Genomic DNA, 18,887 nt, shown 5'->3' on the forward strand with positions numbered 1-18,887 from the left:
TTAAATTTCCCATAACATATTAACTATACATTAAATCACCATTAAACATGCGTAACTTCCAAATAGATGACATTTTACATTTATCACAAATAAAAGATTAAAATAATTAATGTAATTTAACGAATCCTCTGGCCACCACAGTGTTTTCAGAGGAGAAACACATCAGTGAGAAGGGATATAGGCTAGAAGAAGTCTTCAACGCAGATGAAACAGGCTTGATTTGGAAGAAAATATATCTTTCAGACCTGCATTTCAAAGGCAGACAAGGCAAAATCCAGGTTTTAAGGTGAGCAGAGTAATGCTACATCTGTGCAGCTGGTCACTTGATAAAGCTAGCCTTACAGTTCCAGTCTGCAAACTGCAGGGCATCACACAGCAAGAATAAAAACTTCTAGCCCATTTATTGTCAATCAAATTAGAAGCCTTGGGAGAGCACGCAAACCTTTCTGCACTTGTTCCATTAGTGCTCTTTACTCACAGATGGGTAGGACCAGGTTCCCTCACTAGCGCAAAAACTAGCGCTTGAGATTTGAAATTCGCCTCGCAGCTTCACAGCCTCACAGCTCAGTCCCACAAAAAAAATATTTTTCACATCGCCGCCCAACTCTATTCCAATGACCTTCACTCATGAATAGTTAAATCTGTGAATGTTAAAACCACAAATGTTTAAACCCTGTGTGCTTCAGAAATTATTAAACCCTTATATTTTCATATCACACATTATATAATTTACTCAATTATCCTTCATGGTTTCTAACCTAGCAGACTTTTCATTTCAGGATGGTCATAACTCTAACCCATATACTGTACCTACTGCACCTTCAAAATGTATAAGCTGGTAGCTTTCTGTCTACCAAAGACTGTGTGCTCCTATCAAAAGGAAAGCTGGTTAGGAAATTGTATTTGGCACCTGGGTTAAGTTTAAATATTCTACAACATCAACAAATTAGAACACTGCTTGTTCAAACAAGGAGCAATGCAAAGTACAGGAATGTTTTATCTTAAAGGAGCCGAATCACACCTAATGCAAACTCTCCCATCTATTACTGACTAGGTTGAAATGGGTAAACAACGAAACTGTAACAAGTGTTATACTGGAAATTCATGGGAAATTACCTAAAAAGATTTGTGTTGAATATTTCAAATTACAGTATTTCGTCCGTTTTTAACCACTTTGTCCAATACAGGGTCATAGGGGAGTCGGAGCATATCCCAGCAAGCAATGGGAGCTAGGCAGGATACATCCTGGATGGGACACCATGTGCACGGCAAGGCACACACACAGACGCACACGCGCTTACACCAGGGCCAGTTCTACCAGACGCCAATTAACCTATTAGTATGTCTTTGGACTGTGGGAGGAAACAGCAAAAATCCACATAAACATGGGGAGAACATGCAAACTACACACACACAGCACCACCGGTCCAGAACCGAGCCCAGGACCCCAGAGCTACAACTGTGCTGCCTGCATTACTTGAATTCATTTTTCATAATATTATTTATTACCGTTGAGGAGATAAAATTAGAGAAACAATTGGTAAGAACGAGTATGAATAAAATCACCTTTGGCAAGCTTGACCCTTACCCATTATTTCCTGTTGGCAATGTTACAAAGAAGCATGTTAATTTATGCAATTTATGCAACTGAATAACACTTTTGTTAAAAACAAGCAATTTAATTATTTCATATTAGACAGATCGATTAAAAGATTGAAAGATGCATTTATTACCTGGTTACTATGCAGTGTGTGTATAACTGTCCCGACAGACCTAAAGAGGTATTCATCATTATTCTGTAGTCACCCTAGCCATTAAGTGGAAAACTAATGGTTTATTATATTAGGGTTAACTGTGTAGTAATGCTATTCCTATGACAGTATTCACAGATTATTGCTCCCAGCTTTTATATCTAGTAATTAAGCGCCATTGGGGCTCTGTGCAGGTACTGGGGAATATTAACTTGTCAGTACATCAGATCTATTTTATTTTAAATGAAATTCACACCACAGATATCAAGATATTACAATCCGAATGAGAACATAACAAACCTTTTTTTTCTGTAGCCTAAGAAAACTACAACCACAAAGAGACCAACAACCACAAAGGAATACAGTGCTGACAAATACACCTAGTATTGTATTAAATGCACTGCTCATTCATGATATTTTAAGTGCTTCTTTTATTCAATTGGTTTCCTGTTTTTTTTTTATTTCCGCAGTAATAGCATATTTCTGATACCATTAAAATACTAAAAACATGCACAAGGTGCCTTAAGAATGGTATATTATTTATTACATGTAAACTTTAAATTGCAGCAGTCCTTATGTCACTAGCATGTACTAAGTTTGCTTGAAAAAAATCAACCTGCATGAACTGCAAACAAACTAATCTATAAAGAGAGCTATGTAAAACAGTAAAAGAATGACGTATTGAAAGCCACCTTTAATGAACACAGGTTACACTGTGGAACTTTCTGAGGAAAGCACTCAATTCATTAACCACAAAGCCACGCATGGATGTCTTCACAGTTCACACCTTTGAACTCTCATTTGTGCTGTCAGCTACAAAAATTAGTCAATGAATCTTACACCCTGAGCTTAATTAAACTATCTGTTATATATCCCAACGAGGCATTAATCACACAGTCGGAAAAGTCAGATACAAACTTACATTTTTCCTTCCTATGAGCCAATGACCTTAAGAAAAGACCCTCACCTATTCGATGAGATACTGTGTAAAACATCTGTGTTTCTTCCTACAGGTCATACATTTATTTGACACTACTAGAATGGACGCAGCTGGGTTGCACAATACATCATAATGTTCTTGCTAGAAACTGTATGGAAAAAAATCATTTGTATTCTAAATATAAAGATGACCTCAGATCCAAATGACCATTCCTTTCTACAGCATACGTACTGGTCTGAAAGCTATAATAAATCATTTTGTTGTGCAATGTGAATGACTGAACAGGTCTATCACTATGTTTCAATGCTGTGGTTAGTTATTTTGCTTTCCCTTAATAAGGTCAAACCTAAACCTTGAATGATACCTTTGTTTCATTCCTTCACTGTTTGAACCAGTGTTACTTATTGCATCTCATAATGAGAATCCAGGAAGTAAAATTCACATACATTAAAAGCAACACATCTGAGTACTTTTGCGTGAATTTTTAAATTTATCTATTCAAAAATCTAACAGGTCAAGGGTAAGACCTCAGTGTTTTAAGGTGAGTGAGAGCTGGATTTGAAACTAGTGCTAGAGTTTATGGCAAGTATCAATTTTGGGATTGAGTTAAGCTCTGGGTTTTGGGTCTGGGTTCAGCTTTAGTGTAGGGTTGTTATAGAAACAGAAAGAGCGTGGAAGATTATCAGCTTTCTTCTAGTCATATTCTGGCACCAGTATCCCTTAAATTTGAGAAACCTGCTTTTCTAGTGAATTAAGCTGAATCAATTTTCCACCACTTTACACATCTTTTCCAGTTCTAGTGCTAGAAGAAACATTTCAAATTGAAAAGCAAGCAGAAATCTGACAAGAACAGTATTTGATTTTATTTTCACATTCATTGCTTATGGCAATAATCACAGTGCATAGACAAAAAACTCCAGATTTCATGTTCCATAGAACAGATGTTTTTTGACAAATAACATTTTACAAATAGACTTGGAATTTCAAAATGAAAGCTGATGTTAACAAGAACTCAAAAAACGTTTTCAAACAATATGAAATGATGAAGGCTGAATCTATCAGGCTTGTGCATTTTGTGCAATCATTCACAACTGTTATTCTGGGATTTAGTAGAACAGGTCATCTTAAACTATTGAAAGTTAACTCCCTACACTCTTTAGCTAATGCCGATATAAACCACGTTTCCGTTTTAAAATCAGTCTAATCTATAAAACTTGCATAAAAAAACATTTAATTTTATAAACAACCACAGTATTCTTATACTTCATTAGAATCCCATTCACTTCTTAATTACCAAGACACAATAAAGGTACAATTTATATATAGAAGCACATAGCATAAAATACTGGTATGTTCTGCCTTGCAAAACTAATCACCACTTTGCAGGGTTTGATTGTCATCTAAGCCTTAATCATGACACTTTTCAATTTTAGAATCTACTTTAAACTGATAAGGCTATAATATGCTGATAACATGTAAATTAGGTTATCTAACTAATCTCTCTAATATAGATTCTCTATTGCAGTAGTATTCAACCCCAAATCAATTAGGGTGCAAAAGGATAGTTTGAAAGTTTACAGAATATAATGGTTTCTGTCTCTGTCAAAGCAGTTTGACCTTACTACAGGGCAAATACATCTGTTCAAACTTCCAAAAGAGGGAAGATATTATCAATTTCCAATAGATATTAATTTTAAGTTGCAACTCGGTAGTGATGCAGTTTCCAAAACTAATCAAGGAAAAACTGGTAGAACACAGATTAGGAGAATGTTATTTTATTTATAACTGTCAGTACAGTTAAGTCCATCATTAAGATCTTGAATGTACCCAGGCAATTTTAGTAGACACCACCTAGGCCGCCCTTCCAAACTGAGCTACCATGCAAGCAAGAAACTGCACAGGGGTGGCATTATGAAGCACACAATGACTTTGAAAGGAAAATATTGTACGTGTGTGTCAGGAGTCAGTGTTCATACCGTGACAACATGCCAGTCCCTACCAAAAACAGGCCTACTGTATGTGGGTGAGTGGCAAAGAAGAAGCCACTGCCGAAAAAGAGTCATTTTAAATCCTACATATAATATTCTGCAGACAAGTGGTTTCATGGTGTAGTAAGATGAGGACAAAAACCTTTTGGTTTAAAAATAAAGTGTTATATTTGATGAAAGCCCAGCACAGCAGCATTCTAACTCTCAAGCATTAAAGGGGCAGCCTTGTTTTATGGAGATGCTTCTCATCAGAAGGAACTGGGAAGCATGTCAGGATTGTGGGGGAAACAGATGGCAAAAAATACAGTCAAAACATCACCCAAAACGTTTGACCATCCAAAAATGGTCAAACTGAAATTGAGAATAGTGACCCAAAATAATAATTCTTACTAATTCAGCTGCTCTCTTTTGAAAAGCTGGGCATTATATTGGAACAATTCAAGTAAACTACCTTGCTCAAGGGTATAACAACAGTCTCTCACCTGGGATTCAAACCCACAACTTGTGATTAGCGGAACCATAACCACTGGTCCACATCCCTGCCGAACATGAAAACAATAGAAAATGTATAGCCAAGGTTTGCAGTCATTCAGTGATCTCCAAAGAAATTATCAGACTTAAAACAATTTTGCCAGAAAAAATGGACAAAACTACGCCATCCCACTGTGCAAATCATGTAGAGACCTATTCAAAAATAACAACACTGGTAATAACAGTCCAATGTGCTTCAACAAAGTACCAGCATAGGGGGTGAATACTTATGCAATCAGTAACTTTTACTTTGTAAACCTATTTGTCACCATTAAACTCCTTCACATATGGGAGTGTTCAATCTACAACAGTTAATAAATATTAAAGTCTTGGCAGAGTTTTAACACCTTTATAAGGCACCTTTTGTAGTTACAGTATGTCAAAGAACTAAAAACGTTATTTAAAAGGTTATATTGCTGGATAAGGGCTTTTTTGGAATACCTGTATAGGGGAACTATTTTCAGAGAAATTCTATTAATAGAGAATTATTACAAGTTAAGATATAGCATAAAATAAATGCTTCTGGTAAGAGATCCAACTTGATGTGCCAGCTGAAAATATTAAAAATAACACTTTCCTATAAAAAGCAGTAATGAAAACACAATAACAAGAGAACTTAGTTCTAAACATAAAAAGTAAACCATTCCAACAGATGTAATTAAATATGTATATTTGTAACAACCAAACATTACTTTTATAGGCAGAATAAAAATAAGAGTTACAGCATAACCCGAAGAGCAGTCCTTGTGCATAAATAGTGTCAAGATACCTCAGGAGTGCCAGGTAAGAGTTTGTATAATAGAGCATTTGAAGTCTCCACACTTTTGATTCTTCCACTACACAGAAAGGGCTCTCAAGGGGAGGAACTAAGGAATATGGAAGATGAAGGAATACAGCGAGGGAGATTGTTAATTGAAATCCCAGAAGTACTACTGTCCCAATCTTGAGCTATATAATTTATTGTACAAGGTGCAAACTGTGTCACATAAAGCAAAATACTGCACATTTCAAATGACAATAGGAACATTTATGATAGTGAGTAATTAAAAAAAGTCTAGAATAATTATTTTTGTTCACTTTTCCTTATTACCAACTTTTGAATTTTGTACATTTGCTAACATCTTGAATGGTCTTACTTGTGATTAGTAAAAGAAACCAGCATTAGCCAAATCAATCGCCCACATGACTTCAACTGCAGAAGACCTTATAACCTTTCCAACAAAATAATCCAAAGTGAAAAATTCTGATTTCAATTTTGCGAGTACTGTACTTCATAAAATAATATAGCTGGCTCAAAGAAAGAAAACTGAATACTGTCATTTCCATTTGTGACATGAATTTTGACTCCGCTGTGTCATGAAAAATTAATGTTTTAATACAAAAAACAGCAATTACATGGTAAATTATTAATAGATATTACATATTCTGAAAATAATACTCAAAGCATGGGTAACCTAAAACAAACTATAACATTTAAGAAAAAAGGAAAAAAATATCAGAATATTAATAACAGTTTTGTGATATCATACTTTTGTAGTTTTACACAAGCACATAACTACAGTAACTATACAAACACTGGAAACTTTGCAGGTTCAAGGTAATTCCATACCATATGGCTATAGTACTGGGTACCTTGGCATTGTTTTCCTGGTCAGTAGAAGACAGAGGAGATTAAACCAAAAGACGTCCGACAACTGTGCATGTTGTATCATGCATTTCAAAACACCTGTGCCTCCCTTCTGTTCGAATTTGTTTTTTCATTACTTTAAAATACACGCTTTGTGTATTTTACAACTGTACAACAGACCACAAGCAACACAAAAAACTAAATAAAATACCACTATAATTACTGTAGTGTGGCCGCAGCACACACTACAATAAAGTTAATGGCTTTTGTTCCTAATAAAGGTATTCAAAGAAGACATTCTTCTCAAATCCAGACCAATTGGACAAAAACCTTGAATTGATGATGTTAAGAAAAGTTACTTTGTACCACTGCACCACATGCAAGGGAAAATGGTTTGGGGGGTTTTGTTGTTCAGACATTTTTATTGTACAATATTTAAGCCACAGGAGAGAAACTGTTGTGTTGGAAGATGCATTGAATATCAAGAAAGAAAAGGTCTGTCAGTCTTAGACGTGCAGATTATAAACAAAATGAACAGAAGTGACCGAAGTGGAAATGAAACAGTTGACAGGCCGAAACCATGAAGTATTCAAACGGTAGGCATTAAAATCTGACTAGCCAAGAGTAAAATGATGATAAAAAAGGATAACAGACTGTGTGCAGAGAAGAACAGCTTGAAGTTCCTCCACCTGTCGCAACAGTAACACACTGTGCCACTTCCAATATGAAACTATGAAATTCCAAAACAATCACAAGAAAATAATCTGCCTGTTTTTACAGTAATATTAAATCAATATTTCCATAAAGTCTTAAAATACTCCCAACTGGATATGAAAAATATAAATGGATAGTTTAAAAAAAATCTTAACAAGAATATTTCAATAACCAAATCCAACATGTTTTGTAAGATGTCTATGAATAGGCTATTTCTGTTGCACAAGAGGTAAAAACTAATGTCCAAAAACCATACAATTTTAAGTTATAAATGGTGTGTAATGTGTACTAATGGATTGGAATAGATTCCCATTAGCATTTTAATTTGTCAGAAGATTACAGCATATATCCCATAATCAAGGTGTATGTTTCTTAAAAGTACATATTTAAAACTTCAATGTTATTCCTGTTTTATGAAAGAGGTCACCTAAAAATCACCTAGAAACTCAGAAGCATGTTAACCTGCAAGACAAACATACAGGACTAAGTATGCAACTAAGAATCCAAATCTGGCACTTTTTCTTCAATTTGAAGGAAAACACACCTACAGTGGTGCTAGAAGGTTTGTGAACCCTTTAGAATTTTCTAACTTCCTGCACCTAAAATGTGGTAAAATCTTCATCTAAATCATAAGAATAGATAAAGAGAACCCAATAAAACAAACAACAGAAAAGGATATACTTTTTCATTCATTTATTGATCAAAACTATCCAACATTAAATGTCTGTCGGAAAAAGTATGTGAACCTCTTGGATTATCAATTCAGTTAATTATCAATTCAGTTAAGAGTCAGGAGTGTCAATCAATGGGATGACAATCAGGTGTGAGTTTGGGTGGCTCTGTCCTGTTTAAAAAACATAAACCTGAGTCTCCACTATCAAAGTCTGGTCTTCACCACACAGGTTTGTGAACACATGCCATGCCCCGATCAAAGGAGATTTCAGAGGACCTCAGAAAAAGAGTTCTCGATGCTCATCAGGCTGGAAAGTTTACAAAACAATTTCTAAAGAATCTGGGCTTCACCAATGCACTGTCAGGCAGATAGTCTACAAATGGAGAAAATTCAACACCATTGTTACTCTCCCCAGGAGTGGTTGTCCAACAAAAATCACTCCAAGAGCAAGGCGTATAATATTCCGGGAGATCACAAAGAACCCCAGGGTAACATCTAAGGATCTACAGGCCTCTCTTGCACTGGCTAATGTCAGTGTTCATGGGTCCACCATCAGGCAAACACTGAACAAGAATAGTGTGCATGGGAGGATAGCGAGGAGGAAGCCACTACTCTCCAAGAAGAACATTGCTGCCCATTTAAAGTTTGCTAAAGACCACCTGGGTGAGCCAGAAGACTACAGGAAGAATGTTCTGTGGACTGATGTGTCAAAAAAAAAACTTTGTGACTTAAATGAGAAACGTATGTATGGTGAATACCAAACACTGCATTCCAACATAAGAACCACATCACAACCGGGAAACACAGTGGTGGCAGTATCATAGTTTGGGGCTGTTTTGCTGCCATGGGACCAGGATGGCTTGCTATCATTGACAAAACTATGAATTCTGGATTGTACCAGCAAATTCTACAGGAGAATGTCAGTGTATCCGTCCGTGAACTGAAGCTCAACAGAAGGTGGGTCTTTAGCAAGACAAGGACCCTAAACACACCAGTCAGTCTACCAAAGAATGGTTGAAGCAGAAGAAATGTCACGTTGTGGAATGGCCGAATCAAAGTCCAGACCATAATCCAATAGAAATGCTGTGGCAGGACCTGAAGCAGGGAGTTATGGGAGGCCACCAACATCACTGAGTGGAAGCAGTTCTGTAAGGAGGAATGGGCCAAAATTCCTCCATGCCGATGTGCGGGATAGATAAACAGTTACCGTACACGTTTGGTTGAAGTCATTGCTGCTCAAGGGGGTCACGCCAGTAACTTAAAGCATAGGCTCACATACTTTTTCCAACAAAGACATTTAATGTTGGATCAATAAATGAATGAAAAAGTATATCCTTTGGTTGTGTTATTTGTTTAATTGGGTTCTCTTTATCTATTTTTATGACTAAGATGAAGATCTGATCACATTTTAGGTCAAATATATGCAGAAATTCAGTTCACTTCTCAAAGCATATGTTATGGTTACAGGCAGAGAATGTCAATCAGCATCGAGTGAAAAGGGGGATATAAAGCTGAGTTTTGTGTATGTGGGAAATCTACTGTACAATACTTGTAGCACAAGGGAACATCTATGGTTTCAGTACACACCACCTGTAAGATTCTATACACTGCAGTCTAAAGAGTTTTTTTCCGTTAAGAAGAAAAATCCAGAGAATTCTATACAACGCATTATATCCAAATTGAAGTAATTCAACCCAATTTAACTTTATTTAAAATTCAGAACTATTCACATGCAAAGTTTATTGTAACTAAGATAAAGGATTATCAAATAACTGCATGCATATTTTAACAAGAGAAGTAAAGGACTATGTGCATCACACAGGTAGCAATGGAAAGAATGTAAACAGGCCCTACTCTTATTTATCTCTACTTAGAAGTACCACTATTCACAAATACAATTGTCAAGTCTCCTTAGAATTATACATACATCTCTTTAAAAATGAAAGCATTTTAATGAGATATGCTTAAATACAAGCAGCATGTGTTATCAAATCTAAAACGTGCCAAATTTGTAGTTTCAAATTAAACATATGGGGTGTCAGTACATTTCCAGCAGTAGTTTTATGTACACAGTGCATAAACACAAACAGCTTGGCAGACCAGTAAGTCTGCCAATTAAAAAACTTACAATTTGTCCCAAAATTATTAAAACAATATTATTATTTTAAAAATTCTAATACATTAAGCACTATACTAATATACTTTTATTCTGGGGGGCATTTACAAATACTCTTGACATGGCAAAGATAGGGTATTTCTCTGAGGAGAACACACAAACCACCTATTGTAGACAAATATACTATATTCTACTACTAACAATTAGTACTCCAAGTGACAAAATAGTTGCTGGCTACTGCCCAATAGAGTGGATAGAGTACACATTAACAGAAATGTAATCTATAAAAATAAACAGAAGACATATAGGAACTAGGAAAGTCTGCAATCAGAGTGCCAAACACCACAAAAGCAATTTACTAAAAAGTAGACGTAAGTCATATTACCCATCAAATCTTTTCACTTTCCAAATTAAAATAATTATCCAAATATCACAATGCAGTAGGAAGCTAATCAAAATCTAACACTGCATGTGCTTTAATTGCAAATCACCTCTGCTCAATATCATTGACTTTGCACCTAAGAAACTGTACTTGATTAGAGTAAGAGATACTGCAAACATTGCACAAACACATACTTAAGGTTTGTCAAGTTCTGTAAAATCTGTAAATTTATGCACTGGTTAATGAGCACAGTGCTTTAAAGTGATACTGAAAAAGACTGAAATATCTAATTATTTCCTTCAACAAGAGCTACTGTATGTGATGGAAGATATACATAAGGCTCAAACATAGTGTAAGTGTATGTTTGTAGTTTAAACTTACAAGTTTCATTTCTATGTGATTTGCAATAAATCGATTTTAAATTATTTAAAAGATTTGCAAGCCACCTGTCACAATACTAAATGCATTTAACTACATTTAGTATTGCAGTTTTACATCTCATGGCAGTGAGATGGTCCAATTGGCCTCTTCTTATTGCATACGTTCTTATTCTTACAAACATTGTAGATTCAGCTCCAATCTACATAGATTTTACTACAAAGGCTAATATTTATTTTCATCATGCCTAAGGATATGTTCTGGGTGCAACACAAAGTCTTCATGTCCATAACTGGAGCAAGATTCACCAAACTTTCAGGCAGATTCTGACATTGATCAACAAGGAGATGCTACAGTATATGACTGTGGATCTAAAGCAATTAAACTTGACCTCGCATTTTTTTTAGAATCAACACACATTGACCAATACTTTTACAGTCTAGCCATTTACTTTCAAACTGATTGTATGTCCATGAAATGTGTATGAATAAAGTAAATACTTAGCTTCTCAACTTAAAAACATTTGCAAACCAATCTAAAGGCATTGGTCTAAAATTTAATTAAGGATATAAAGTATTTGTGCATTTTTATTCATACAGTTATAACTAAATACGTATTAGTCTTACTAAAACATAATAATTCCACCATATAAAATAATATAAATATTATATATTATATTATATATATATTATATATTATATTATATTATAATATTATATATTATATATATAAAGACATAAGTGGTTTAAAGATGTAATGTCATATGTCAAATATTATGATAATGCAACATGAGTTCATTTTTATTTCTGTAACTATTGTAGAGATATACATTGTGGAATATATATTAACTCGGTGTGTGTTTCAGTACACAGTCAGACCTCATGACATGACATTTTAAACACTTTCCTTATTAGTTGGTAATCTATTAACTTAATAAATCATTGTATTCATAATGCAAAGGTAAATATAATCATTTAAATAATTAATAAGCTCAAAAGTCAGGAGTGGAACGCAGTCAGAGACCAACACCAACACTATTTTGAAAACTGCCATAAGGTCTTTAATGACCAAATGGCCAGGACCTCGGTTTAACATCTCATCTGAAGGACAACACTTCCTACAGCAGTGTCAACATACGGAGAAATAGTATTCACATAGAAATTCACATCAAGAGGGACAGCAACATGGTTTTCCTCACAGGTCTCCCATCCCAGTACTGATCAGTTCCAGCCTTGTTCAGCCTCAGACTTCAGATGGACTACAAGGTGGAAAAATCTTATATATCTCCAATTATTTATGAGTTAATCTGGGCTAATAAAAAATTAGCTACATTTATTTTCAGCATTCCACCAAACCTGACACAGGCATCAACATGAACAGTAAGTTGGTTTGGTGGTATGAAGAGGACAGTACAGAAAGGGCAAGTATGCATTGGAGCAAATTCATTACAAGGTTAACATTGTGTAAGGACACCATGTGTGAAGAACAGAAATTTGTTTTGAAAATTCTTTCAGCATTCTAACTTCCAGTGAAACATTTTACTTTATTAAAAGCTGTTCTTGTACTTAGGATACAATACAAGTACAAAAGAGGAATAATATATGAAGCAGATGGTAATTACAAATACAGATTATACAGCAATTCTTTTGAGCAAACAAATAAAAAACAATACAATTCAAAGCACAGTATTTTTAAATTCCTGGCAATTAGACTACAAATCGTTTGGTTCCAAAAATGCAGAGATCTTAACATAAGCTAGATATGGATTTAAGAACATAACAAAAAATAAAATGTATCCCCTTTTAAAAGATGTGTTCTGACTAGTGTCTTACCCATAGCATGATGATTCTCTTTCCCAAGATATTAATACTGTCATGAAAAGAGCACAGATGTATAACACAGATGATCATATTGCCCATCTCCAGGATGCATTAAGTTAGTCAGCTGTTTTGTCTTGTATTTTTAACTTAATATCTGAAACAAGATTGCACAGTTCATTGCCAGGGCAAAGCATTTCAATAAAAGGATTGTTAAAAGGAGCTTTTAATCAAATTTATTTTTAGTTACCCTAAACAAAACATGAATAAATGTGCCCATACTGTTGCTACAAGACTTATTCCATTTTCCTGTATGTCTAACCTTATGGAACAATACACAGAAATAGTATGTCAATGAAATCATATCAAGAAGCAAAAATAAATCCTGTCCTACTGCTTTATATCCATGCATGTTAAAATGACCATCTTCAGAAAAAACAGATTGGGCAGTTTACCTACAGTATTTCTTATGGTACAATTTGCGAGTCTTCTGAATGACCATCTCCATGAGGCCCTACAAGATGCACAACACCAGGCTAACAGATGCAGCTGGAACACTGTACAATGCGTCTCTCCATTTGATGTTTGAAGTCATCTTAATGATGTCATGTCACTTACCAAACCACTTTATACCATACAGTGCCGCGGGAAGCCGGAGCCTACCCAGCAGGGTACAGCCTGTACAGGGTGTCAGTCCATCGCAGGGGAAGTGAAAGCCAGTCTTACATTGGGGCACTCTGGAGGCCACGGAAAAGGCATAGGGGGGAAATGTGGCCCAGACACCGGGATAACTCCCTATTCTTATTGAGAAATGCCTGGGGATCTTCAATGACTACGGAGAGTCAGGACCTCGGTTTAATGTCCCATCCGAAAGACGAATCTCCGTGATGTATCAAGACAACTTATTCTAATATGAAATCAGGTTTTCAAAGGGATTCTACACCTACGATGAAGTACTATTTTTGTAGTTTAGGTGAGTAGCTGCATCAGCATGCGTAGGCTGCAAAGGAACAAGTAATAGGTTTATTCCATGCTGAAAAGAGAAGAAAGAAAACAACATTTTGGCAGTGGACCCTTCTTCAGGCTTCTTCTTCTCTTTTCAGCATGGTATAAACCTATTACTTGTTCCCTAGTATTTTTGTAAGCATCATTGATAAATTAAAACACAGCTCTGCACTTGCAATGATCTGAATACCCCACATTAACACAGCAAGAACATGCAAACACCACACAGATAGCATCCCAGGAATTGAACCACGGGCCCCAGTGCTGCAAGGCAGCAATGCTGACCACTATGCGACTGTGCCACTCTCTTCTACACATTTATTAGCCACATATATGATAGGTAGCTATAAAAATATAAATGAAGAGTTAATTGTGCCACAAGAAAGAATGACCTTCATGCCACAAGGCAAATTTAATTAGCTAACTTTAATGAAAAATCCAAAGAATTTCTAAGTACATGAAACTTGGAGAAATGAAACTATTTCTATCAGATTAAAACAGTGATCTTGTAAATCCCAAATTAAAAAAAAATCTGAACCAACAGTTCTATTCTGTTCCTAGTGTAATATTAATGCTGCACAGAATCCTGAAATCATTCCTTGAAATAATTAATGTCAGGAAATGTTCAAGATGTGCCCCAGTGAGCAAGAAGGTGACGAATTAAAACAAAAATAAACGTTACTGATAAAAAGAAACCACGGAAACAAAGAACCGAAGACCTGAATACAGATTATACGCCTATAGAGATAAGACAGTTTAGAAAAGACATATTTTTAAAAATATTTTGCTACAGGAACAAATGAGGTTTTCACTTGAGAATGAGCATTATTTAGCAACTATGAAAGACCGATATCTTTAGAAGTACAAATGTACTTAAAGATTACAAACTACAGTATGTCTGATACTATACCTTGAAATCACAAAGCAGATGAAAAAATGCTGCATATTTTATTTTTTTAAATGCTATTATTAATGTAAATTCTATTAGTACTGTTTCCCTATCCAAATAACAGGCCTTATTATGTATTAATAGTTTACTAACCTATACTCACTTGTCCAGCACCAAGAGGTTGACAATCTCTTCTTAAATCACTTAGTAAACAATCCTCCCCACTGCCATACCTTAACCATTTCAGTTGGTCATTTAATTACTAGAAGACAGCATAAACAATTCCTCAAGTTTATTGAACGTTTTGTGGACTTCATGACTCTGAAACCACTGTACAGTAAACCCTTGGTTTAACAGACTAATGGTGGAAGGAGTGCCCCTTACTGCCAAATGTCTGTTAAGTCACGAATGACAGTTTATCAGCCCCTCAAAAAATATTAAATACTATAATATATACAAACATATTCTATATATGTTGACTAATTTGTTTTAACAACTGCAGAGTGAATTAAATTGCTCCTGTGCCTTTTTATCATAAATACACCTGCTCTTTATTTCATATAAAGATACAGTATAAAATTGACAAAATCATTTGAAACACAAACACCCACTGTGAGCAATTAACCTACTACTATAGGACATCACTGATATGCTTGAATTTTAATCCTGTGCATTATCTACCTGATTAATATGGCGCCGAAGAGTGGCGACATTTTGCATGTTGTACAAAACGACTGTACATCTTGCTGTGGGCTTTTTGTATCTTTTCAGCAATTATTTATGATCGACAAGTGCTTGTGGACATTGATCGAGAATCACTGACTTAAACACAGATCTATCTTGAACTGAACCATGTAGAACTGTATTTTTATTATTTGTGCATTTCCCAATTATTGCATTTTTCTGATTTTACAGACATAATACCCATATACAGATTGTATACCCAATAACAGATTTTGTCCATAAAATCTGAAGTCTGTTAAACTAAGGATATTCCGTACTAGCCATTGTCAGACTGTTTTATGTGTTGCACGTAGAGAAATATGTTTCATTTAACAGTGTTTTTAGCTCCTCTGACACCACTGTATTTAGTACACCGTATTTAGAGTGTCCATTTTCACAAAGCCTGGGAAGTGTGGGTAGATGTAACATATTTGGAATGGCATTCTGCATAGAATCGAAGCACCCTATACTGTTGTATGTTGTACATGGAAGCAGCTTTATGGGTTGAGTACAGCCCCTCTTTGAGTGTACATCTTAGATATTATTTTAAATGTTATTTTCCCCAAAAGCACAATGCTTAAAAACTTCCTCCATCATTGCAACAAGCTTATCTGCTCGGGAAATTATGAGTTCATACATCACTCACAAGGGCAATTTTGAGGGCATTACATGTCACATGTACTGAACTTAGCAACAAGCCTTGGAGAATGTCATTTTATGTCTTGACACTTTTACACCTTACTTCAAATGTATTTAACCATTTCACGACACTTCATTCCAACTAAAAGCCAATCAGTTCACCAGCTCTAGGTTATCCATGTAACATTAAATGTACAAAAATGTGAACTTTTACATGTAACTCTGTATATTTGTCAGTAACTACAGGAACAATGTCAGACATGATTATAATTTTTTTTATTTTGTATTTGTACAAATCAGCAGTAGTCAGTAAACACTGCTTCCTCACTTGACTTGCTGCAGGAATAGTCCCACCATTTATTCAATGTTTGTTAAGTATCTTGGGATGGTTCAGTTTTGCCAGGGGATTAACAACAGACAAATGCCTCTGTCAATCCAGCATTCCAAGCTTTCTTTTCCCTTAAATATTTCTGTAAAGCACTCCTGCTCACCAGTGTCAAACTCAGTCTTTGAATGTGTGTGTTTTTGTAATTTCAGTGTCAATCTATGGCAAACTGCAGGCTTTGCAAAGTACGTTATTTGCACTGGTATACAGAACGGGTTGATACTGTTGCACTCAAGTGCTCAAATAAATGCTTTTAGTGTTTTTAAAGATGTCAAATTATTGATTTGCACCAATAAACCCATCATAAACCCATCAAAGTTTTCTAGATGTACTGTATAATTAATCACAGTCCCTGTGCTGATTATCAAGTTTAGATTGCCTACAGGTATGCCTGGAGAATAACAATTGAACGACAGGTAGAAGCCCCCCAAGTTCACGTGTTCAAGAGAAATTCCAGCCCCTACCAATAAATAAACATATAATTCTCCCTTTTAAATTCCTGTAAAAGCAAACTCATTATATTGACCTAAATGAAACTGATCTAAACTGCATTGAAGCTAGTTAGAAGTTCCAAGGCATGTATATATTATATAAACATGCTAAACTAGACTGTAAGCAAGTGATTAAACTGTATTCTTGAAGAGAGATAAATATCTGCATTTTAGAAGTTTGTGGACCTGCAGCTCCCCCAGCTGTAGTGATTCCACAGAGCCAAACGGAGAACAGGCAGAAACAATTTTCATAATCAGAAAGAAATTGCCATAGCAACCACATAGAAACTGCTGTAAAGAAGTAAATGCTCAGATGGTTTCCCAAAGTAAAACTGATCATGTAATAAAATAAATGAAGCCCTATACTAAATTACAGAATCACATTAATGTTTTGAAAGGTCAAAGCAACCAAGCATTTTAAAAAAAAATCTAGATTAACCAGTAAAATATATATGTAAGTCATCAAATGTCAACAACACAGCATAATATCATGAAAACAAACATACTTAAAAATACTTACAACTTGAGAAACTGGAGCCAAAGTATGCAGCAACATATTACTTAAAACTACACAGCAGCACATAAATCTTGTGTTCTTAAAAAAAAATTGAAACCTGTATTTTGTATTTGGGTTTACAATTTGTTTTACTCTGAGATAACTTAAAGGACGTCAATTAAGTAATACTTGTAAAAAATCACATTTGCAAGTTATCATTTTATGGCATACAATGTTAAAATGCATATATACAGTACAGGGCTAAAATAAAATGATGGACATTTTCGAATTCAATGAATAAATATATAAAACACTAAAGTACTAACTATAAAATCATAGGATTAATACAGGATCTAATGTTCAGTTTGTAAAAAAAAGAAATAAAATACATCATAGTGTAACCATAAGGAGTATCACTGGTGAGCCTACTTCACACACACTCTAGAAGTTTTGCAAAAGTGTGAAATTAAAAACTATGACGACTGCTGAATCTCATTTTCATTTTAAACAACCAACCATTTTGCCTTGTAATCATTAAAATGTTACCCAATTATTGTTTAAACATTAAGTGGGAACAAGCACATACTGAAATATACAAATCATTTGTGCTATAAAATGTATGAGAATCCTGTTTTTGGTGGATGAATAACACTGTTCTGAGATCTTTAAAACAATGATAGAAATCTGAATGTGTCTGGAGAACATATTGCTGCATATTGTACAGCTGAACAGGAGCAAAAAGATAATTAATAACATCTCTAAACACCCACAGCAGCAGCTAACCTTCGTCAGCTAAGAGAATAAACAAGGAATGTTTATTTTCCCCTTTTTTGCACATTAAAATTTGTAACATAACATTGGTAGCTGAGATTTCATTTTAACACCAGTGACAAAAACTAGAAATATGAATAAGCACTCCCTATTTAAAGTCCTACCTATTAAATGATTTTGAAATAATGCAGAAACACAAGGTTTTAAAACAGGTTATTGTGGGGATAGATGAATAAAGCTTTGTATACATTCATTGAATAACTGTATTTCAGCATCTGATATGCTGACAAAAATGAGATTGCAACATCATGCTTTGACATTGAGAAGTACTGTGTGTGAAATACAGTCCCTAATGTGCTATTAACCCACTTTAGCCAAGATATTCTGTCAAAACTACAACTGACAACTACAGACATATACATTAGAAAATCTCAACTGGATATCACTGTATCTCAACAAACTGATATATACTGCAAAAAGTCTAGACACAAACAGGACTTACTGTACAATGTCATACATCATGAGTACCAAGGTTGTCATTTAGTAAACCTTAATTCGCAATGAACTTCAA

General features: G+C 34.9%; 1 protein-coding gene across 6 annotated transcripts in view; it reads right to left on the bottom strand.

Annotated features, from left to right (window-relative positions):
• tbc1d22a (TBC1 domain family, member 22a) overlaps positions 1-18,887 on the bottom strand; it is a 217,078-nt gene that overhangs the window by 174,075 nt on the left and 24,116 nt on the right. The window lies entirely within an intron of this gene.

The sequence above is a fragment of the Lepisosteus platostomus genome, chromosome 9 (genome assembly GCF_059453375.1).
Source record: "Lepisosteus platostomus isolate fLepPlt1 chromosome 9, fLepPlt1.hap1, whole genome shotgun sequence".
NCBI lineage: Eukaryota > Metazoa > Chordata > Actinopteri > Semionotiformes > Lepisosteidae > Lepisosteus > Lepisosteus platostomus.